Here is a 26,529-nt window from a genome sequence, read left to right as displayed (position 1 = left end):
TTTAGTTCTGTACGCGAAAATAAGCGAAAATTTGCACCCCGCGAAAATAACCCGCTATACGGTATATAGTTGAAATTCATTTGAACGTTTCAAGACGTTAATGAGGGTTTGACAGATGCTTATTGTTTTTACCACTTTTATTAATCATTATGCCTTTGTCACACTGTCCCGATTTTTATATACGATGGACACCCGAATACGAAAATTGTAAGTTCGTACGAAGTTGGTCCCATTTCTCGTTAAAATACCTAAAAGTGACCGAAGCAAGTACGATAAATAACGAAGTCTATGCAATGGTGCCAACATTATATACGATAGCAAAAAAATGACATACGAAGGTTAACCGAAGACGGGTATTTAAGCTTCATATCTCAGCCGAAGCATACACGATGGACAGCGAAGGCTACACGATGGATTACGATTATGGCGCGATGGCCACACGATGTCTAAAAGACATCGTGTAAAGTTTACGATGCATTTAAATTATACGAACAGAATTTCGACAACATATCGATTCTGTACAAGTCTGCTATTCATGGCGGGAAATCGATCTTTTTGTCTTATTCTTATAAAACTTAGTTTATTATCCCCTCGCCTACTACATGTAAGTTGCGTGTAGATAAAATTGTTATGGACACCCTAGAACCAAAATGCTCAAAACTTGGTATGGTGTTACTCGTAAAGAATATATTTAGCGCTATTGACTTTAAAGTTCAAAGTTAAAGTTAAAGGTCAAGGTCACAGTGGCAGTTGTAATATAAGGCAAAACCACCCTTGTGGACACTCTAAAACCAATATGCTTCAAAGGATTTTTAACCACATTTGGTATATTGTTCCTCCTTGAAATGATCTGACATTTTTTTACGTTCAAGGCTAAAGGTCAAGGTCATGCAGTTGGACTTGTTTTTTCTCCTTGAAATAGCATAATACACAGGAAATTGGTTGCTCATTTTTTTACCGGCTGGTTCTAAAGACAATATTAAAGGTATTTCCAGTTACTGAATGTTTTGGTTGATTTCTAAAAAAATAGAATATGTATCAAATATGCATATTCAATTTACCAGTTTCTGCATGTGTCATATACAAATATAGTGTCCATATTTAACCCAAATATGTTACATACAAGGGGATGCCACGCTCGGCATTGCCTTGTTTGAACTGTAAAATGTGTGCACTAGTCTGAATAATCACTCATAATTATGCCCATGTTTACTGATCTATCTTAAAGGTAAGGTAATGGGTTCGTTGGTCCCTTTTATTCAAGAAGAGCTCTTTCCAGGAGAATATCATAATAATATAGACAAAAGGATGTGGGAAAAGCAACAAATGTGGCAAAATATGACACATAGAAAACAAAATGCTTATGGAGTAAACATTCGTGTGACAACAACTCAGACGATACATAAAAAATCAGAATAATGACGAAAAAGTTGGTTTCCCTATATACGTGTACCTGCAGTGTTGGTGTACGATTTTCATCATATTACTTGATATGAAAAATTGACAAAAAATTATATTTTACTTGTAAAATTAAAACCTGAACCTGTAATAGCTGCTCTTCTTGTTCCATTTGAATTGATAGAAACAACGCTGTCGCCTTTCTTGTACTCATAGAATCATATGATATGAGCTCCATGTTTTGTGAACGTCTTTCTTAACTGTCGTATTAGACTGACCAGTGCGTATCTCGCATGGCACTTTAAATGTATTTTAGCGCGAAAATTAACTTACACTTAGCTGGATTGCCGTCGTAGTTCCATCTTGTGGCCTTCGTACTTTTATTCGATGGCAATACGACGGAATTACGAGGTCTTCACGAGGTCGTGTTGCCATCGTAAAACCTTCGGATAGCTTCGTGATTCATTCGTGTAGACATCGTATTGTCAAAACTGCCCGATGGAAACGATGGAAACACGAATGCAATACGATGTTAAAAGATGCATTCCCGGTGACATTACAATTGTGAGGATGTTGATACGAACTCAATACGAACCCTCAACATCGGCCGCACCTTCGGGGATTTTTTAACATGTTAAAAAATTTAGAACCCTTCCCGAAGTTGTTCCCGAAGGCTAGAAAAAGTGGCCGATGGTTCTACGATGGTTAAAATGGCACTACGAATAGCCCGATCTGGAAACGATCAGTCCCGATTTTAGAAATTTCCATAATCGTGTTGTCATCGGCGTAAAAATCGGGACAGTGTGGCATTACAAAAGACCTTTTCATATCCTAATATTATGTGTATAATTAAGAAATATATTCCTACTATTGTATATTTTGCAGTTCTTATAGAGCAAATGACGACTATATTCAAGAAGAAGGTAAGTGTTCCATTTTGTTGTTAGCATTATAAAAAGACTTTATGCTAATCTTTATGCATAGGTGTTAATTGGAACAAGATATTACCTTTCACATTCTACATTAACTTGACAAAAATGAAATAAGATATCATAGATATATTCGATAATGTGGTATAAGTGTCAATGAGACAACTCTTCATCAAAGTCACAATTTGTAAAAGTAAACCATTATAGGTCAATGTACGATCTTGAACACGGAGCTTAGTCTTACATCGAACAGCAAGCTAAAAGGGGCCCTAAGCATTACTTGAAGATGAGGTTAAATCCATTCAAACGGGAATCCAGCGGTCTAATGTATATAACAAATGAGAAACACTTATGATTCACATCAGTTTACTTAACATAGTTTTATTGATTGTATATTTTACTTATGATTAACGTATATTATTTATTTTCTCTCTTACGTTAATTCATTTTTATCGAAAGGGGGGTATGTTCATTGTAAACAACAATATTTCGTTCGTTCATGAAGTATGATAAGAGTGAGTATCTCGCAGAAAAAATGTATCGAATAGGACCACTTTTGATCGTTTCTATTATATTATATTATAGTTGAGTTCATAATAAATAAACTAGTAACATATAAATTGAATTAGATCAAATAAATAAAATTCAAACCAATTTAAAAATTAGACTGTCAAAGATCGTAAAAATAGGTACTTTGTTAAAAATGAATTTAAAGTTATATCATTTAAGGTGGTGCTATTGAGAACAATTTGTATCAAGCAGCAAATGATATAATACAACAACCATCGGTATCTAGTAATAGAGAGGACGACGCCTATTCCAGTATCGACAGACGACAGCAAGTTGTACATGAGCAAAACGTGACATACCAGATTTCCAATAGAGGTAACAAATCTATAATAGGTTAGTGTATGGCCTTGTTATCTCTGTACCGATGTAATGCATTGGCTTTATGGGAATAAAGATACAATAATAACACAGAGTCTTGGCTATGAATTAATATAAGTTGTTATAATATTAAAACTGAACTAACTTATTCATTGGTTTTATTAATGGAACGGTTTCCATCCGGTCAGAATACATGTAATTATGGAAGTGCTGCAAGAAATAAAGTGATAAAATTAAAATTACACAAAAGATATTTTGGGTTGTCATGAACATCTACTGAATCATCAATTTTTACCTTTCGTTAGGTGTTTTATATACATTAATGATGAGAAAATTATAGATAATGCCAATATTCTATGGTTCAATATTCATTAACTTCGACTATCCCCAAAATTACAATGCTTTTAAATGGTCTTACGTCATGCAAAATAAACATATGGCCATGTTGGTACCTAAACTTTTTTCTTATTTTAGATTAAAAGAAAGTTAGTAGTCATTGTTAGAGCATATCTCATTTAAAAATAAATGCTGAAAGAATTGTTTATTAAACAAAGAAATGAATTGGAAGATGATTGTGTTTCATCGGTAAATATTTTGCAGCTAAAATTTCATCTGTTACTATTTTGCAGACAAAAGAAAATTTGGAACAAACATGTATAGAAAAAGAGTCTTTTAAAACCGTAACTCTTTTATAATTTGCGTATCTCAGTTTTTTTGTTATAAACTATCATTTTAAACTGTGCATTTTTTACAGATAAGAAAGATAACCAATACCAGCAGCAAAGTAATATGAACAATGTAAGAATGTTTTATCTTTAATAAATTAAAGTTAGACTGCAATATCATGAACACATTTCAAAATATGATGCAATGTTAATTTCTATTCGTCAATTTTTCTCTGTTCCGATGAACGCACTTCATACAAGCAATACTCTTCAAGACGAAAAAATGCTTACTACTCACTTGGTATTGCATTGTTCATTCATTCTTTATACATGACATGTTTAAACTCTTGATTGAATTAATTGATAACAATACATTGTACATACAGGCCATGTATACTATGTATACTTAAAAAGAGATGGTATTTTTTCTGCAGATTCTCTGATTCCTTTAACAAAAATTTCAACAAAGAAACGATCCCATCATTTATTTTAGAAATAAAACTTCCTGTTATTTCACATGGCAAACATGTATAGGTCTTTCACCAAACATCTGATATAATGACTACGATTTACACTCATCAGATATTTTTTACAACTTAATGAAAACAATAAAAACTATAAAAATATCCTGTTTACAGAACTATAAATAATTTTTGAAATATAAAGGCTTTCCTACCTCAGAAATAGATTACCTTTGGTATATTTGGCAAAACAATTAGGAATTTTTGGTCCTCAATGCACTTCAACGTGGTACTTTTTTTGACCTTTTTAATCATTTTTTTTCGAGCGTCACTTATGAGTCTTTTTGATGACAAAGCGCGCGTCTGGTACATATACTGGTATCAAAGATGAGTTTATTTATCGACAACGTAAAAATGCGAATGAATAAATTGTAATAGAAAATCCAAGTTCTATTTAATGTGATGATATTGCGAAATGTATTGAGTTTATTTATCGACAACGTAAAAATGCGAATGAATAAATTTTAATAGAAAATCCAAATTCTATTTAATGTGATGATATTTCAATTTGTTTTCGACGATACTCAAGCGTGTAACTATGTCTAAAATTAACTTTATGTTTATAATGATTATAGAGGGGGTTGAGGTATACACATCGTACCTTGTCAAGCATGTACATGCACAAATCCTAGTTCATATACATCGTCATCAGTTTTCTTATGTTATATCTTTATAGTTTAATGTTGCTGCTTTTTATCTATCAGTTGATCGACAATAATTTCACAAGCGACCGTGACGTCATTAACGTTTTGTCATGATACACATGCAATGCAGTATTGAAGTGTACGAACTGACTGTCATATGTTATCTTTCTATTTGAAATAACCCCAAAAATGTTGTTTTAACTTTTAGACAACCCGCTACAATGGTTAGTAGTGTTCACTCCATTTTTAGCTCACCTGGTCCGTCGTCTATCGTCTGTCGTCGTAAACTATTTCAAGAATCTTCTCCTCTGAAACTACTAGGCCAAATACTTCCAAACTTTAACTGAATGTTCCCTAGGGTATCTAGTTTATAAATTGTATCCGAGTTTTGATCTATCAACATCGTCATTGCTAAAATGGAATATAGGGGTCAAATGCAGTTTTTGGCTTATATCTAAAAAACGAAAGCATTTAGAGCAAATCTGACAAAGGGGAAAAAATGTTCAATAGGTCAAGATCTATCAGCCCTGAAATTTTCAGATGAATCAAGCAACCCATTGTTGGGTTGCTGCCACTTAATTAGTAATTTTAAGGAAATTTTGCAGTTTTTGGTCATTATCTTGAATATTATTATAGATAAAGATAAACTGTAAACAGCAAAAATTATTAGCAAAGTAAGATCTACAAATAAGTTGATATGACCAAAATTGTCATTTGACCCCTTAAGGGGTTATTGTCCTTTAATGACAATTTTTCACAATTCGTTCATCATATTTCCTAACTTAAAAAAATCTTCTCCTCTTAAACAACTAAAACAAATTTAACCAAACTTCAACTGAATGATTAGTAGGGTGTATAGAATAAAGTTTGTGTTTCATTTTCTATTTCGTCAAAAAACATGGCCGTCATGGCTAAAATTAGAACACAGGGTAAAATGCAGAATTTGGCTTATATCTCAAAAACTCCAGCATTTAGAGCAAATAAGACAAGAAGTTAAAGTATTTATTAGGTCAAGGTCTACCTGTCCTGAAATTTTCAGCCGAATTGGGTAACTGTTTTTGCAGGTATAATGCCCCTGAATTGATGATTTTAAAGAAATTTTGCAGTTTTTGGTTATTATCTTGAATATTATTATAGATACAGATAAACTGTTAATAGCAAAAATGTTCAGCAAAGTAAGATCTACAAATAAGTCAATTTGACCAAAATTGTCAATTGACCCCTTAAGGAGTTATTGCCTTTTAAAGACTTTTTTTCACAATTTGTTCATCATGCTGACTTACTTTAAAAAATCTTCTCTCTTGAAACTGCTGTATCAATTTCAGCCAAACTTAGGCTAAATGAGTTTCAGAGTATCTAGTATAAATTTTATAATTTATTTCCTTGTATGTCAAGAAACATGGCTCCTTTGGCTAAAATAGAACATATGAGAAATTGAATTTGTTTTTGCTTTTGAAGAAAATAGGACGATTCAAAGAACATTTAAATAAATTGAAAAGCCAAAATAATCATTGATGAGAGATTGAACCAAAACAATTAAGGTGAGCGATTCAGGCTCTTGAGAGCCTCTTGTTTATGTTATTTCGTCATAGACGTAAACAAGAATGTGCCCATCATGCCCATAGTACACGGATGCCCCATCCGCACTATAATTTCCTATGTTCAGTGGACCGTGAAAATGGAGTTAAATATTTAACTTGGCATTAGGAATTAGAAAGATCATATCATAGAAAACATGTGTAGCATGTTTCAAATTGGGTGGAGCTAAACTACATCAAAAACTACCTTTACCAAAAAATTAAACCAACAGCGGGACAGACGAAACGACGAACGGTTGATTGTATCCGCAGACCGTGTTCATCTGTTAGTTTGGTTTTTAATCTGTATACAGTTTCCATCTTATCAGTATAAGATATATCTTAACATATTAAATGATCATCATATATATCTTAGGACATATTTTATGATCATCATATGACGATCATATGACATGTCATAGGATATAAATCATAGCTGCCGTTAGATAGTCATAGTAATGATTCTCTTATGACTGTCCTAGGTGATTATCATTTTCTATTATTTACAATGATGATAAAAGAAAGATAAATATAGATATTCGTTTACCGTTGTTTGTCATAGTCTTTTGAAGTAATTGCCATTAATTGCAATTTTTTGTATATTTTTCCATTAATTTATTTTAAACAGTTACTAATTATTTTTTATGTAGACGAAATTGATAAGTGAGCCTTTATGCCAGTTGATTATAAACTGTTCTATAATCCCTTCCCCCCCAAAAAAAACCATCAAAAACAAAAATAAAAACAAAAAAACAATAGATATAAAAAAAAATTCTTGCTTGAGGTTGAGAAAAACAATTTAGAAATTGCAGGGCTCACACAAGTACAAAGCTCAAAGTTAAAAAAAAGGGGCGATCATGTTTTGAATTGGAATCGGAAAGTTGTTCAAATTGAAATTGCGTTTAGATGATACAGATCAAGATAAAACCAGTAGATATAAAACAAAATATATAAACATATATAGATAACTCGTCCAAACATCAACCCAACAATGTAAGATCTGTAAATGTGCTTTCGCAATTTTTTTGTTCTTTCCTCGCCGGGATTCGAACACATGCTACTGAGATATCGTGACACCAAATCGCCTGCACTACAGCCGTCCTGCTAGACCACATGACCACCTGGGCTTCACAAGAATATGGCTTTCGGTGGCCGTGTGTTACCTTTTCTCGTCAGTTTTATCCAACGGCGTACTACAGTACATTGTATATAAGGCATGGAGATGTATATATATACGAGTCTAAATTGACAACTACGTTCAAACCTATGATTGCGGTGGATAAAAACCGCAATTTTAATACGTGTGCATGTAAAACAAATTTCGTTGTAGAAGTGTCTAAATACAGCACAAACAACATTTTCCAAACGACCAAAAAAGTTAAAAAGTATATTTAAACAAAATGCATTTGACTAACAGGTCGAACAACTGATGTTCTTTAACCCAGTTGACTGCCATTGGCGATTGCCAAATAAAATTGATCACAAGATGTACCTAAATGGATCTTAATTTAAATTTAATAATAAGCAGAAAACAATTAACGATGTTATGCCACAAACATTAGGTGTCAATATTTTTTTTTATATATGTATGTGTATTTCCATTTTAAATGTGCATCAGGTTTTTTTCATATTCATACTTCAATTTACAAACTGTTTTAAATATCATTGCAATATTTTTTTAGGGTTGGAATCATCAGAATCTTAATTATGTTGAAGTTGCCTTTGACAACACAGTCCCCAATGGAACATTTTGCATTCATGGAGCTGATGAAAGAACTCCGTACGCTGATATTGATTTTTTTGCAAGAGCCGATCCTTTGATTATTTCATTAGAGAACGAAGAGAGTCTGTCTTCGCACAGTGTAGAGAATGACGATTTTGTTTCGTTGGAGGAAGTACAACAGTGGATGATTTCCAATGAATAAATGCATTTCATACGATTTGTATAGGGCGTGGTCAGCAAGACTAAAATAAAAACCAACTTTGTAGCCAGAAAATTTATAAAAATATTGTTATCATTTTTATCGTTTGATCGAGTGGTTTAAAGGTTATCCGTGGCAAATTGTTCAAATTATTGAGTACTTTTGTAACCTAATAATTCTAACAATATTATGACTTTGATCTTAACAATAGTGTTGGTTCTCTAGTCAAACAATATCTGTTGACATTGCTTCATGCGTTGACAAGTAACATTTCGTGTGCTCTAGCTTTAGTGTAACGAAGAAAAGTACAGATAATCAATGATCTGCTTTATTATAAATTTGGAAACATGAAGCATGTGAAGACCTTAGCTAGATTTGATGATTTGTTAGGGTCCTTTTTAGTTTTATAACAAGTCAAATGTGCAGGTACTTGTACATATTTTGATTATACAAATTTAGGTCTAAGTAATTTTGATGAATTTATAAAAGATCTTCGGATGCACATACTGTATACTGTATACCACGTTATATTATAACATTTCATTAGGTTAACTCGTAGGGAATCTTGAATGCAATACAATGCATATTTTTCGTTCTAATTCATTAGAACACAATTCATTTAAAAAAATGGCAAAATAATAAATATAAAAAATCCCCCAAAACTAAACGTGCACATTTTGTTTAACAAATGTCAATTGTGTATGATACGCTCTAGAGTATCTTAAATAGGAACGAAACATTTAACTCAAACTTACAACTTATGGACACATACAAAATGTGTGCATTAGCGTGTAGAGAACACTGCTCCTCTACCAGTATAAAACCACACATTAAATGCCATAAAGGAAGTAGCTGACCATGATAAGTGTAGACAGTGACATTATAGAATATGTTTATACAATTCTCATCTGATCTATTTTTGCATTATAGTATGAGTCCTATATCTGATTATGTTACATCAGGAGAAAATAAAAAAAAACCACTGTAATATAATATACTTTTTTAAGAAGAAACTGAATTAACAAATACTGTTTTCGATATTCAAAGTCTAGCATATTTAGAACAAAGGGTAAACAATTAATTTTTATATAACTGTATACATTATAACTGAATGCGCAGGTTTAAATAAAGTTTAATTGTTTTCATTGTTTGTGCTCATTATGTATTGTTTTATCTTATGCATTTAACGTATTATACAATGACACGAATTCGAAAAACAATCCTTGTGAAATTATTTTCCTGCAATAAGTAATATATTTAAAAAAATGTGTTTACATTTCCTTTTATCTTTTGTATGTTGTATTAGTAAATGATATAAATATTGTTAAAATGTCAACTTTTGTATTTATCTGAAAAATTAAACTTTCTACATTTCTTATTGTGTTCAGTTTTTGACTGTTTAATTTTGTTTTTGTTTTTTACAACTGAATTGTTTCGCCATGAAGTCCAACTGATAGTACATGTAGTGTGCTTTTGATGCAGATATTCCTTACCTGCGTATGTGGTGGTGTCAAAAAGCTAGAAGTTGACTTCAAACTTTCAAGGAGACATTACAGTTATATAAGAAAATGCTTAAATATATTAGACTTGGATCCCAAAATATGTTGGCATTAAAAAACTCGTAATGTAAATACATGAACATTGAACCTAAAAAATACATTACGTTCTATGCAAAACAGTTGAGACACAAACTATTGTTAAGAACATTTTTGAAAATACGTCATAATAATCATCTCACGAAGAAATTGCAGATTATAAGGACTTTATACAGCTAGCTTTGAAAGATATTGCGGATCGACACCAGTTTTAAAAACACGACATATCTAAACAGCATCTTGTGGGTATAGTCAATGTCAACAGAGGCCCGATAACTAAAATATAATCCTGGTACATTTGATAACTTTTCATTAACAGCCACGTTCAAATAAATGAATCCTAGTAAGTATATGTATTAGAGTTGCGCATTTTCTCATATCTTGGCACAAACATTCAAAATGTTTCATTTAACGCCCATAACAAAAAAATAAAAAAGGAAGAAATTCATGACCCCGTACAATGCACAAAAAAAAGTACAAACTAGTTTGCTCTCAGTTAAAAATGAAACCATAACCCATATGATTTTTTAAACAACAAAGAACGTTCTATCTTCCTATTTCAAATTTCCTACTCATACTTCTCTAACATGTTGGTAATAGGCGAGTGACTTACCTTAAAAAGACGCTTACTTAACGACTTTAATGCAATCACCTAACACACGGCTGTATATAATTCGAAAGCTAATGATCTGTACTTTCTGTTTTGCTCGGTTGTAAAAAAAATCGTACGGTGCATTTTCTGTTCAATCAAGGTCAGAGGTCATGAATAAACATTCCAATTTATGCGATTACTAAACAAAAGCCATTTTCTAATTCTTGTACCATAAAATTCTCCAAAAGATCACATGAATTTTATGGAACATGATACATTATTTCCAAATCAAACAAAAAATAAGAGGTTAGATGCGCAATATTTCCCGAAAAATTGAAATTTATCACAAATCCTGAAAAAAGGAAAAATTGTTACAAAAGCAAAATATATCTTGGGGAATCGATATTTGTATGCTAAAATGTATATGTTTTAGGTCAAGGAATAATTGATTTGTAAGTTTAAAATGCAATTAATACTTATTGTTCATAGAAATACCTTCTATTGAAGTGTTTGCAGTTGCTAAAAAATCTGCCATCTGCAAATAGTGATCATTTTGATATTGTTTGTTAAGATAGCACATTGCTTATAGTCAATATCAGGGAGGAGAATGATTTTTCATAATAAAACAAGGGGTATATAAGGCCACACCAATTTAATTTCTTGTTCTACGGATTTTTGGACTTCAAAAATTGGGGCGAGCGAGCGATTTGAAAATTTTAATAAAAAAATATTTAATTTGCAAATTTTTGAGGCGAAGCTTAAAAAGTAGAGGCGAGCGATTATATTTTTTTTTTGGAAACATAAAATAGTAGGTTTTGACTATATTAAAACTTGATTTTTCACTTGTACCTTGACATTTCTTTAATTTATGAAATCTTTTTCCCCTGTTCATGCTGTTTAACAAGAAATAATTGAATAATTAAATCTGGTCTATGTATGTGTGACTGACAATGAGACAATTCTCCATCCAAGTCATAATCAGGTTCAGAACAACCCCTTAATGTTATGAATATCCCTTTTATGAGGGGTCATTATATAAGTTATAATATATTTTTTTTGTAAAAACACTTTAAGTACAAAAGGGCTAATATTTCCCCAAAGAACTATAATATTTGGTATTAAATGGTCAAAACGTGCCCAAGAATTTTGTAATATTCCTGGACTTTAACCATGTTAACACATTTACTTTAACAGTTTAATATTATTCAAAATATGTGGACCCATCCCTCTTTGAGAAAAGTTGTTTAAAATATAATGTATTTCTCCTCTTTTTGAGTAAAACATTCTAAGTTGTAAAAGGTTTTGTATAGTATCACTATACAAATCCTTAGTATTTCTATTTTCTTTTCTACTTCAGTAAACATGGTAAAATGACCCCTTCAAGGCCCCTTGTCTGAGGGAAGGTTGTTCCCAACCTGATAAGTCAAAGTACGGCCTTTTACACAGAGCTTTTATCCCGACCAACCAGCAACCATTAAGGGACCACAACTTAGTTTTGTACACAATTCGAACAGGAAAACCAACGATCTAATTTATATTTCCAAACGGTAAAATACCAATGAACCACATCAACAAACGATAACGGCTGACCGACAGGTCCTTGAATAAACCTGAACAGGTGCAAAAACCTGCAGCGGGTATGATCGTCACCATACATTATAATTGCAGTTGAAGGCAAATCCTTGAGAAGTTCTGTGTACTTTATTTTAACAACGAACATTTTTTATAGGGAATACAAGTTAGGGGGAAAGAAACTAACGTTTTGTTCTGTACTGGTATTTCCGGTTATATATTAATATCGGAGCACTCCCAGGTGAAATTAATTGGTTTCATGCTGAAACAAATATTCTCGCAGATATTTACAGTGTTGTGGGGGTACTGATAGGTTTAAAATCGTTATATAAAGGCTAGACTGTGATTTTATAAACAAATGTTGCGATATTTTTATAATATTTACAAAAAAAACGGTGCGGGAAATAGACGTGATTTCAATTCCGGATGCGGGAAGCGGGAATATAATAAAAATAAAAAAATTCTGTTTTGAAAAAAATAGGTGCGGGCGGGTCCGTCGAACAAGGAATCAAATTGGTGTGGCCTAAAGTTCGAAAAGAATATTTACGAGCTAATTGTGGTAAAAATATGTTTTTTACGAAGTCAATATAAAAAAGTGGTATGATTGTCAATGAGACAACTATTCCTGTACATAATCAGGCAAATGGCAGTTGGTATTTATTACTCTGTTTCTTTGTATGTTGGCGTTTTTTTTGTAGCAGTTCAGTGTTTCTGTTATATCGTTGTGTTCCTCTTATAGTTGATGCATTTTCCTTGGTTTTGGTGTGTGACCCGGATTTGTTTTAGTTACTAGTAAATCAATTGATGACTATTGAATAGCGGTATACTATAGCTGCCTTCATTTAATATCTTCATTGTGAGCAGTTACGCACTATCACGAAAATCGTGAAAGTAAATACAGGCTCTGAAATATTGTATCAACTTGGAGGTATATACTCCACAAGAAGATTCCGCGAAATCGCGTTACAATTGGGCAAATGTTTAATAAATAAAATGTTTATTTAATTTCGCGGGCAGCACGTCGACTATGCATGCAAAGACAAATTAAGGAAATACAAGACCCTTTATTTATACGTTATATCATAAATATTTCAGAAGAGTTGAGGTTCAATGAAATCGGTCTCCTCCTTTAGTAGTATAGATATGCTATAATATCGCTACATAATTAAGAAAACTTTATAATTTGGTAGTAATGAGTATTTTTATGGGTTGGTTTATGCTCATCTCTTTGTCGCAAAACTTGTTCTCAACCAACCTTCATCGTCGATTTTAAGATACGTGTTAAGGTTAACTATATCTGTTGTATCTTTGAATTTCAATTTCAATGGACAATACAACATTGTCACACATTTGGCACTATTCAATGAGATTACGTCATGTATATAGTGGAAAGTGAAGTTTCTTTATAAAGGTAGCTTCTTTTCAGTCGTCATCAGAAACTCTTGCATGAAGTCATCCTCGTATGAAAAATTAACTAGTCATTCAAGCTACTCAGGAAGTTTAGTTGTAGCTAGAATCGTCAGGGGCGGATCCAGAATTTTGGAAAAGAGGGGGAGGGGCGAAGTTTGGGGACCTTTTTTTTTGGCTAAAAACATGAAATAAGTGTAATATGCACTTTTAAAACGATTCCTTGTGTGGGGCATGTATATTTTGTAGTTCCTGAAAAGTGTAAGGGTTGGACATTTTCGATGCTGTATTCTCCTTATTAATTGTCTTTCATAAATTGATAGTACGGATTTAAAGCTATTAATTGATAAATTTGATGTGGGACTTTTCAGTACAAAAACACATGGAAAATTCTCGCTGATTTGTTGTAAGTTATCATAACCTCACAGATTTCTTGTTGTAAACAAGATATAAGTCGGGCTATTCGATGAAAATTACCATATGACGGACACGAGCTAAAAAAAGACAAACACGCAATATTTATCAAACTGGTTGGTTGGTATGTTTCAACCAACAAAGTTCAGGTATGTGAAGGATTCCAAATCAACTCAAAGCTACGAATGAGTCTGAAACCATCGGACAACGAATATTTGAATGACGGTCTAAAAATGTAGACATAAAAGCTACTTCTAGCAGGCAGGTCTTGAAAAAAGGATTCAATATATCAGTTTAAAATTCATCTTTCCTCATTTAAAAAAAAATGGTGTAAAACGGGAAAAATCTGATAAAAAATCTCTTGATTCTTACTTAAATAAATGTATGACTGTGGTAGATAAGAGAATATCACATTTTGAAAATAATTTAGAAGTAAATAATAGAGTACATAATACACCTATTTCCAGAATAAGAAATAAACTTCAAATACTTTCAAAGCGATTTATGTTTGTACCGGCCGACAAAGCAGCCAATAATGTGGTTGTGGTATGACGAAAATACTACACGGACGTTCTAAAGAATGAAATTTTAAATTCATCTACATTCAAGTCCATCTCCTTCACAGAGAGTCATATAGTAAACAAGCATATCACAACCACATCAAAGCTTGAGGCTTCTTCTGAACATTTGAAGGTCCGTACTTTGTATTGGCTACCTAAACTACACAAAAAAACATTTAAATATCGTTTCATCTCGGCCTCTAGTAAGTGTTCTAAAACTAATCTGTCAGTGCTCTTAACTAGTTCATTAACTACTATTAAAGAGCTTATCATAAACTATTGTAATAAAATATATGAACATAGTGGTATAAACCATTTTTGGAGTGTAAAAAATTCTTTGGATGTTTTTGATAAATTACGGGCTTTTGATGGTCCTTTTGATTCTGTTAATAGTTTTGATTTTTCTACTCTTTACACTACACTTCCACACTATCTTATCAAACAAAAGTTTTCCTCTTTAATTAAATGGTCGTTTGGTAAAGCTGAATGTAGATATATTTGCTGCAACTCATTTTTCGTTCCCTATTGTTAATTTTCCAATTTTAGATGGTGATGTTCCTTTGGCACCATCTTACGGTGTTTATATTTCACAACTTGTTCGCTATGCCCGTGTCTGTTGTGACGTTTTTGATTTTAACGAACGCAACCTATGTATTACTGGTAGATTATATAATCAGGGATATCGTTACCATAAATTACTTAAAACCTTTACTAAATTTTTCCATAGATATAAAGATTTGGTTTTGAAGTTTGGTTGTACCTTAAACTTATTTGAAACGGGAAAGCACATCCTCATTTTTACGGAAATGTTGTTTACCGTGCCCGGAAATTTAAAAATGATCCATGTTAACTTGTTGCTCCTTTAAATAAACTTATTCTAAAAGGTTACCTATTCAACACTGTAATAAGATCATTGAATATTGTTTTTTATTGGTATAAATATTGATTTTGTTATCAGTAGATTAAAAGCTAACTAAATATTACTAGTATGTTATATACATATACATTTTCATGGATCTACAATCTGTCGATATGTTCCAGACCGTATGAGTATTTGGACCGTACGCGTACGGTCTGACTTATATTAAAAAGTTGGTCAAGTTTATTAGATACAAATGCATATAGCAGATCAACATAACTTAACTATTAAATTAATATAAAAAAGTTCAATTGGAATTGAAACAAGAACTTTATATTTTAACTTTTATTTAATTCACGCTAATTAAATATGCTGATCGCTTATATTAAGCATGTCGATCGGTAGTACATTATTTGTATTATGAACGCTGAAATTGGAGATATCGGAAGTAAACATAAAGTGGGAGTTCAAGTGTTTTAGAATATTTAGCAACTTTACCAAAAAATGCATATTTAAAAGAACATGCATGAACTGCATACATGAAAATGCTAAAAATATTACGTTACTTGAATTGTGTTACCTTGGGCGAGGGTACCAAATAAGATTCAGATATACAATTAAACAAATACCTAATTTCAATTCTTCGTTTGTTCATTTTATAAAGTATCTAATTGTAATAAATTATCAATAACAAATGGTAAAACTAAAAATAAAGATTGTTTCAATTTAACCCATATGATCAAATCACATGTATGGTCAGATCATACTGGACCGTACGCGTATACTCATACGGTCCGACCGTACGCGTATGGTCGGACCGTATGAGTATACGTATACCGCGTACGGTCCAAATATCCATATGGTCTGGAACAGATACATGTAACTTGGCATTGCACAAGGTCATGTTTTTCTCTGGCAGTTATAACGTCTTTACACTAAATCCATTGTATGTTGGATGTGTACGGATTGAGTACGGATTGAGTGTTTAGTCTTAGAGGCATGATTTTTTTATTAGTTGTTAGTGGCTTTGAACTAGCTGTCAGATAACTGCGAGTACTCTCAGATATGTTCATTGTGTCTTTTTGTGTCGGGATGTATAAGTACCCGGCCACCTCCACTTGTATTTTTTGTCTATCTGATGAGTTAAGCCTTTTTCAACTGATTTTTATAGTTCGTTCTTATGTTATACCACTGTCCTAGGTTAGGGGGAGTGTTGGGATCCCGCTAACATGTTTAACCCCGCCACATTATTTATGTATGTGCCTGTCCATAGTCAGGAGCCTGTAAATCAGTGGTTGTCGTTTGTTTATTTGTTACATGTTTGTTTTTCCTTAACTTTTTTACATAAATAAGGACGTAAGTTTTCTCGTTTGAATTGTTGTACATTGTCTAAGCGGGGCCTTTTATAGCTGACTATGCGGTATGGGCTTTGCTCATTGTTGAAGACCGTACGGTGACCTATAAATGTTAATGATTGCGTCATTTTGGTCTTTTGTGGATAGCTGTCTCATTGTCAATCATACCACATCTTCTTTTTTATACGATATGTGAACGGGTGTAATGTTTCAATAGTACCATTCGATTGCACCTTTTAAAAATAAACAAACAAACATTCCGTTGATGATATAGACTTTGTTACTCGAGCGTCTGTCATTGAAAACCAAACTTGAAAAAAACATTTGTGTCCAACACTTTTGAAGAATCCAAATACAGTTTAATGCAGGGCGATGAATGCAATACACCTGAGTCCATAAATTTAAAAAAGCGAAGACGTAGAAACTCATCCAGACCATCCCCCAAAAACAAACAGATTGCCAAAAAAAACAAATGTTATAAGAAGTACTGACCTTGATAGCTGTACTGATATCATGGCAGCGACCAACCAACAACCCTTTGCTAGCATTAGTGACACAGATATCGCGAAAATAGCTATAGCAGTAAAGCAAATTTGGATGATTTCAAAGCCCTTATTGAAGAAAAACGGAGGCCTATTCTCTTCGAACTAGCCGAAATAAAACAAAAGCAAATTAAATTAGAATTCTCATAAGGAGAAGATGTCAAAAATTAAAAATACCAGATAGACTATCTTAAAATTAAATGTGATGAACTAGAACAGCACAGCAGGAAGCAGTGTGTAAGGCTAAGCGGTGTACCATATACTTTAGGTGTAAATACTAATACAAATATTATAGAAATCGCCAATAAATTAGGTGTTGATATGCAGCCAAATGACATACTGATTATTCATCGTTCAGGGAGAGCTAAACCTAGACAGATTATAGCTCGAATACCAAACCATAATTAAAAAAGAAACTACTGAAGGCATCCAAACAACTAAAAGACAGACCTGACCTACACGGTATTTCTATCAATCAAGACCTAACCGTAGCAAGAAGTGGTATAGCTTACGAAGCACGACAGTTAGTTGGAAGGAAGAAAAGCAAGTCAACTTTTGTGGCAGATGGTAAAATATATGTAATCTTTATGACTTATCAGAAACTACACATGTTATCAAGAACGAAATTGAATTCTCCAAGATGTTGAGCGTATGCCATATCGACACAGACATCTCAGATGATGAATCATCACCTGAAAAACAACATGTATCTGATAAAGTAGTGATGGGAAATGGGAACTGAATCTATCCTGAACGTTTTTGTTTTTAGCAAACCGCTATCTTTATATATAAGATATTACTTGTACTAAATCGCAGTCTGAAATAGTAATTTTAAACTGTTCTGAGTAAGAGAATATTATTTTCAATTTTGAAATATCTGTAACTGTAATATTGGTTCTATTCGAATGTCTTTACTTGCTTTATTGTCAAGTACTAGTTCTCCTTCTACATTTAAAAATTTGAATTCGAATATATTAATACAAGTTGTCCTCTTAGATATATGATTCTATAAGGCAGCATTCAGAAAGTATTATGCACTGCTAAAACGTTTCAAACGATATTTTCATAAAGTTCATATTGTGCTACTTTAAAGTCATAAGAAACGAGTGACTGGTGAAAAATAATGGACTTCCAATTCTTGAACCAATGCATACAAACATCACAAACTTAGTCTACTGTGCACGAATTTATCATTTTTTTCCCCATAAATTTCGTATAATCGTCAATTTTTGTCAATCGGTCAGTGTTGTTGTGAAAATATGACAAGTCATTAAAGTTCGTGTTTTGAAGCCGAAGTTTAACGATTGTCACCTGTTTGTCAACAATCAACAAATAATCAACAAAAAGCATGGAAATTGAGCACGTGTTTAACATGTTAATTCAGATAATAGTTTATTTTAAGGACATCCATGCGTATTGCAATCAACGGCTTTTTACGAGATGGGTCACACTGAGGTCACTTTGCATACGGAAAATATGTCTAGGGAATTGCTTTCTGGAAGGAAGCAATTAAAATAAAGTAAACTTCATCTGAATATGAATGAATTAAAGAATTTTCTTCAGAAAAAAGTTATTTACATAAGTTTTATAATGAAAACTATCCATTGAGTTATAAAAAACATATGCATTAAATTTTTTAATTTGAGGTTTCTTATGACTTTAAGATGAATGAAAAAATTAACAGATTAAGCCAACATTAAGATTTTTCTGTATTCCTTGACATTATTATTTTGATTTGAAACATACCAATTACAAGAACTAAATTTTCTATTTTGTTTTAAATTCCTTGAGTTTTTTTTTTTTAATTTCTGTTTGTTTTTGTTTGTTTATTTGTTTATTTGTTATTTTTTTTAGGGGTGAGGTATTGATTGTTTGTTTGTTTTTTCTTTTCAATTTTATCATAGATACATTTGCATTTAATACCTTGTCCATACTGATTCAAAAAGAAATTTTTGTTGTTGTCCAGTACATAAACTGAAAACATATGGAAAATAAACTCATCATAGATACCAGGACTAAATTTTGTATATACGCCAGACGCGCGTTTCGTCTACATAAGACTCATCAGTGACGCTCGAATCCCAAAAAATTAAAAAGGCCTAATAAAGTACGAAGTTGAAGAGCATTGAGGACCAAAATTCCTAAAAGTTTTGCCAAATCCAGCTAAGATAATCTATGCCTGAGGTAGAAAAGCCTTATAAAGTCACTTTTTTATTTTGTTTTATTTGCCTGTTCTGTGGTTTGCCATGCTTTATGTCTGTTTGAAATTGTTTATTATATTGTTGAAGCCCCACCCTTGTACTCTATACCGTCATTTTTTTTTATAACTTTATATGTTTACTGATATAACTACTAATAGAATAAGGGAGGGGTTAAATTATACGAGGTCAACTTGACTTCCTCATAAAAAATGTATTGACATGCATACTGTTGTTCTTGTATAACCTATGCTTCGATATGGTTATTTAGGAATCACAATTGCTCTATTATATACTGTTATTTTTGAATTAGATCAACTTCCCATAACACCATTTTCAAGTAAACGATTAACTATCAAAGTGTGTAAAGACGTATCAAGATGTCTTTTTTGTAAAAACTGAGCTTATTTGTTATTTGATATTTCTTGTAGTTTTATTATATTGATTTCTGGTGATATTGAAACAAATCCTGGGCCATCATTTGCAAATGATTTTAGCTAAATGATTCAGTTTCGAATTTAGATCTTTGCGATTTGATCACATTTACTTGCATTAATATTCAAAGTGTTAAAACGAAACTTGATATTTTGGTGGCAGAGCTTGGGGATAGAGACATAATTATGTTAACAGAATCTTGGTTAAAGCCGAATATATCCGTCAATTCAGTTGCATTATCAAACTTTAAGACTCCTTATCGTAACGACAGAGAAGGTGATAAGCTAGGAGGGGGTGCCATGATTTATGAAAAACAAAATATCCCAAGTAAGCGACGAAATGATCTAGAAATCAATACTCTCGAATGCTTCTGGGTTGAAGTAGTAATTAAGGATTGTAAAGTTTTGTTTGGCCTATTTTACTGACCTCCGGATTCACCATATCATATTTGGAATCATATAAATCAGTCAATCGAAAACGCAGTAAGCAGCGGTATAAAAAAATATTGTGGTCATGGGTGACTTCAACGAAAACTTACTACAAGCAAACCGTAATAATTTAAAAAAAACATGTTATTAGATAATGGTATGCACCAAGCAATTACCGAGCCAACATTTTACTGTGAGAATTCAGTCCTCGACCCCCTTATAGTTACTGATATCCATATTCTTGCATATCACGAAGTGAGTGAAAATATTTTAGAAGCAAACACTAGATTCAATTGTCAAGAAAGTGGTATACTTCATTTTCACAAACCGAAATACACCTAATTTAAACGTAAGGTTAAGGATTTTGAAAAAGGGGACTACGATCGCTACTGCGAGGAGTAAAGACAAGTTGAATGGGACACATTACTTGAAAAAAATTTAAATAATGCAGACTCCATTGTAACACAAAAAATTCTAGATGCTGCTAACAAGCATATACCAAGTAAACTAATTGTTGTTCGCACGAAAGATCCTCCATGGATGACGTCACTTACAAGGAGACTAATTCGTAAACGGAAACGTTCGCACAAAAAAGCAAAAAAATACAATACTGCTGAGTCTTGGGCAAACTTTAAGAAAACTAGGAATGAATGCGTAAACTTGATTAAACTTGCAAAAAAACATTATTTTGAAAAACAATGTGAATCATTACATTCAAACGTAGATTCCATTATGAATTGGTTGAAAAAATTGCCCAACCTGGCTGGATTTTCTTCCAAATCCTCAGACTACCCCCTATTTTATTAAATGATAGCTACTAATTAGACAATAATAAGGATGAAGCAAATGCATTTAATCGCTATTTTTGTGATCAATGATTATCGAGTGTTGATGAATCATCTGCAAATATCCCAGAACAAAATTTAGATGAAATCATACATACATTAGGTAATACAATTATAACACAAAAAGAAGTTTATGACCAACTTCTCTTGTTAGATGTGTCTAAGGCAACAGGCCCCAATAGCATTAGTTCAAGATTTCACAAATATGCTGCTTTAGAATTAAGCTATCCCCTGGCTCTGTTGTTCAATAAGTCACTTCAATTATGCACTTATCCGTATGAATGGAAAATAGCAAATGTGATACCAGTTTTTAAGAATGGTTCTCAAGAAATATTATCAAACTATAGACCAATCTCTCTGATATCTTTTATTGGTAAAACGATGGAAAAATGTGTTTTTAAATATTTATTTAATTTCCTTTCTTGTTATAAAATTATTACTAACTTAATTTGTGATATCAGTAAAGCGTTTGACCGGGTCTGGCATGAAGGCCTCCTTCATAAAATAAAAAAAATATGGAATAAGAGGGGACTTACTAAAATGGTTTAAAAGTTATTTATCTGAAAGAAGACAGAGAGTTGTCATAGGAGGACAGACCTCTGATGTGTATAGCATTAAAGCAGGGGCCCCCAGGTCTCAATTTTAGGCCCTGTATTATTTTTATTATTCATTAACGATATTGTATGTGACATATCATGCAACATCAGACTTTTTGCTGACGGTACGTCATTACATATATTTTAGTTGTTGAGGACGAGTATGCTATATCTAAATTAATGAATTCTGATATAGAAAAAAATCACAAATGGTCCAACAAACGCTTGTTACTTTTATTCCAAGAAAAACTGAAACCATGACCATATCTAGAAAAAGAGCAAAACCCCATAATCCACCAATATATATGAATGATACACTGATACAAGAGGTTGAAGAACATAAACATTTATGGTTATTTTTTTTAAGAAAACGGTTGTTAGGAAAGTCATGTTAACTATATTATTTATAAAGCTACGCCTCGCTGAAATCTTATGAGGATTTTAAAGTTTAAGATATCGCGTAATAATCTACAAATTATATGACTGAAAAAATGACTGAATAAATAGTCAACGATCAATCTTACCGGGCGATGGATCATGTAATATGATTCTGTACACTACAAAATATAATATATAACAAGTCAAAAAGGGTACAACATCACCATAAAATAACTATAAAATATACAAATATTAGATATTTCGGATAACAGATATCCTTCTTCAATAATAGCACGATGTCAAATGAATCGTGTCAATTCAAATTGAGACTCTATCAAAATCTTGATTTATACAATTTAAGCGAACGCTGGAACAATTTTGAAATTTCCAAACACACCGCAAAGACTACAGAAATATGCCAAAAATAAAAATAGTTATTTACGATGTGAAATGGCACAACTTTAGATTTCCAAAGGATGTGACAGTTGAGATGTAATAACTGCATTGAGGGCAGTCCTCAAACAAAAAAATCAAAATAATCAAAAATGTCCTTACCGATCCAGGATGGTATAAATTAGACAACGGTAGGGCAATAACAACGGAAACTACATATTAAAGCCTTCCAAACGAATAGCAGTCTAATAGTGATTGAAAAAATAAGTTTTGTATATTGAGCTAAAATGATTGAACGTGGCAACGTACTTATACATCATCCCGAATCAATGAAAACCTGTAATTTAAACGGTAATTTTAAAAATAATTTCGAACTGTAAAGCCAGTACTAAATCCGGCGTTGTTTGAAACAGGTGGTCACAGGAAAATGAGGGACTCGTTCTATGTTTTTTCATTTATGCCCTCTGGGGAGACTGTCCGTAACTTTCTTATCCAAAATCTTTCCCGAGCGACTCTGTCGACCTTCGACCAACACTCGTTGTGGTCTATGATCGTGATGGTAAGGTTTTTGAGATCAGCTTGTGTGTGTCCAGGTGATCTCAAATGACGACTTACGGGTAGGTCGGGCTTGCAAGTGTAGTCACTTCGATGACCATTCATGCGTTTGTTAAATGGCTGCTCTGTCTCGCCAACATACTGCATGCCACATCGACACTGAAGGAGGTATACAACATTCTGGGTTTTGCAAGTTACATTGCAATATATAGTGTACACAGACCCAGTCGAGTGGCAAGTGAATGTTTGAGTATTCAGTATTTGTTGACAAGTCAGGCAACGTCTGTAACCACATGACTTGCACCATCCTGCAGTTGAACAGCTTTTATTTGAGGAAACGTCAGCTCTAACAAATAAGTCTTTCAGACTTGCTGGTCTCCGAAAAGCTAAGACAGGAGGATTGGGAAAGATCTTGGATAATTTAGGGTTTTTGGCAATAGTTTGCCAATTGGCACGGATCAAACGTAAGAGGTTATTAAAGGCTGGATTGTATGTAAGAACAAACGGGACTATTTTGCTGCGCCTCTTCCGTTTGTACTGTAAGAGGTCATTGCGGCTGTTATTGTTAGCGCGCGCAAACCCCTTATCTATGTCCAATTTCTTATAACCTCGTTTTGTCAAAAATCCGCGAAGTTCCTGTAACCGTTTCGTGACAGCCTCCTCAGAGGAGCAAATCCGCTTGACTCTGAGAGCTTGACTGTACGGGATACTTTTTGTACAGTGTTTTGGGTGACAGCTTTGGGGAGAAAGGTATTGATGTTTATCTGTGGGTTTACAGTAGAGGTCTGTTGATATGACACCGTCCTTTATAGATGTGGTTGTGTCTAAGAAAGATATCTTAGAGTCGGAAATTTCATACGTAAATTTAATTGAATGCTGGGCGTTGTTTGCATGTCTGATGAAATCATCAAGTTTTTGTTGAGATTCAATCGATTTCATGTCAACATCATCAATGAAACGGAACCAAGACAAAGGTTTGGATAAAGATGTTGCAATAATTTGTTTTTCTAATTTGCCCATATCAACAGACCTCTACTGTAAACCCACAGATAAACATCAATATCTTTCTCCCCAAAGCTGTCACCCAAAACACTGTACAAAAAGTATCCCGTACAGTCAAGCTCTCAGAGTCAAGCGGATTTGCTCCTCTGAGGAGGCTGTCACGAAACGGTTACAGGAAATTCGCGGATTTTTGACAAAACGGGGTTATAAGAAATTGGACATAGATAAGGGGTTTGTGCGCGCTAACAATAACAGCCGCAATGACCTCTTACAGTACAAACGGAAGAGGCGCAGCAAAATAGTCCCGTTTGTTCTTACATACAATCCAGCCTTTAATAACCTTTCACGTTTGATCCGTGCCAATTGGCAAACTATTGCCAAACACCCTAAATTATCCAAGATCTTTCCCAATCCTCCTGTCTTAGCTTTTCGGAGACCAGCAAGTCTGAAAGACTTATTTGTTAGAGCTGACGTTTCCTCAAATAAAAGCTGTTCAACTGCAGGATGGTGCAAGTCATGTGGTTACAGACGTTGCCTGACTTGTCAACAAATACTGAATTCTCAAACATTCACTTGCCACTCGACTGGGTCTGTGTACACTATATATTGCAATGTAACTTGCAAAACCCAGAATGTTGTATACCTCCTTCAGTGTCGATGTGGCATGCAGTATGTTGGCGAGACAGAGCAGCCATTTAACAAACGCATGAATGGTCATCGAAGTGACTACACTTGCAAGCCCGACCTACCCGTAAGTCGTCATTTGAGATCACCTGGACACACACAAGCTGATCTCAAAAACCTTACCATCACGATCATAGACCACAACGAGTGTTGGTCGAAGGTCGACAGAGTCGCTCGGGAAAGATTTTGGATAAGAAAGTTACGGACAGTCTCCCCAGAGGGCATAAATGAAAAAACATAGAACGAGTCCCTCATTTTCCTGTGACCACCTGTTTCAAACAACGCCGGATTTAGTACTGGCTTTACAGTTCGAAATTATTTTTAAAATTACCGTTTAAATTACAGGTTTTCATTGATTCGGGATGATGTATAAGTACGTTGCCACGTTCAATCATTTTAGCTCAATATACAAAACTTATTTTTTCAATCACTATTAGACTGCTATTCGTTTGGAAGGCTTTAATATGTAGTTTCCGTTGTAATTGCCCTACCGTTGTCTCATTTATACCATCCTGGATCGGTAAGGACATTTTTGATTATTTTGATTTTTTTGTTTGAGGACTGCCCTCAATGCAGTTATTACATCTCAACTGTCACATCCTTTAGAAATCTAGAGTTGTGCCATTTCACATCGTAAATAACTATTTTTATTTTTGGCATATTTCTGTAGTCTTTGCGGTGTGTTTGGAAATTTTAAAATTGTTCCAGCGTTCGCTTAAATTGTATAAATCAAGATTTTGATAGAGTCTCAATTTGAATTGACACGATTCATTTGACATCGTGCTATTATTGAAGAAGGATGTCTGTTATCCGAAATATCTAATATTTGTATATTTTATAGTTATTTTATGGTGATGTTGTACCCTTTTTGACTTGTTATATATATATATATATATATATATATATACGAGTCTAAATTGAAAACTACGTTCAAACCTATGACTGCGTTGGATAAAAACCGCAATTTTTATACGTGTGCATGTCAAACAAATTTCGTTGTAGAAGGGTCTAAAAACAGCACACACAACATTTTCCAAAAGACCAAAAGAGTGAAAAAGTATATTTAAACAAAACGCATTTGACTAACAGGTCGAACAACTGATGTTCTTTAACCCTGCTGACTGCCATTGGCGATTGCCAAATAAAATTGATCACAGGTTGTAACAAAATGGATCTTATTATAAATTTAATACGTCACAGAAAAAAAAAATTGTTAACTTGTGGACAGGATGTTGTGCCACAAACATTCGGTTTCAATATTTCTTTAGTACACCATATCCGGATTTCGACAATAAATGTCTCTTCAGTGATGTTAGGGATCGAAGATGTATCCATCGGATCGCCATCAATGATGGTGATACATGGCTGTGTACATAATGTATATACAACTCGTCTAAACTCGTCGTATATCATGTACTGTAGTACGCCGCTAGATTAAAACTGACGTGGAAAGGTAACACATGCCCACCGAAAGCTCTTTTTTTTGAGAGCCCAGGTGGTCGTGTGGTCTAGCGGGACGGCTGCAGTGCAGGCGATTTGGTGTCACAATATCACAGTAGCATGGGTTCGAATCCC

This window comes from Mytilus trossulus, chromosome 8 (genome assembly GCF_036588685.1).
Source record: "Mytilus trossulus isolate FHL-02 chromosome 8, PNRI_Mtr1.1.1.hap1, whole genome shotgun sequence".
In the NCBI taxonomy this organism is placed as follows: Eukaryota; Metazoa; Mollusca; class Bivalvia; order Mytilida; family Mytilidae; genus Mytilus; species Mytilus trossulus.
Note: the sequence above shows the minus strand (reverse complement) of the source record.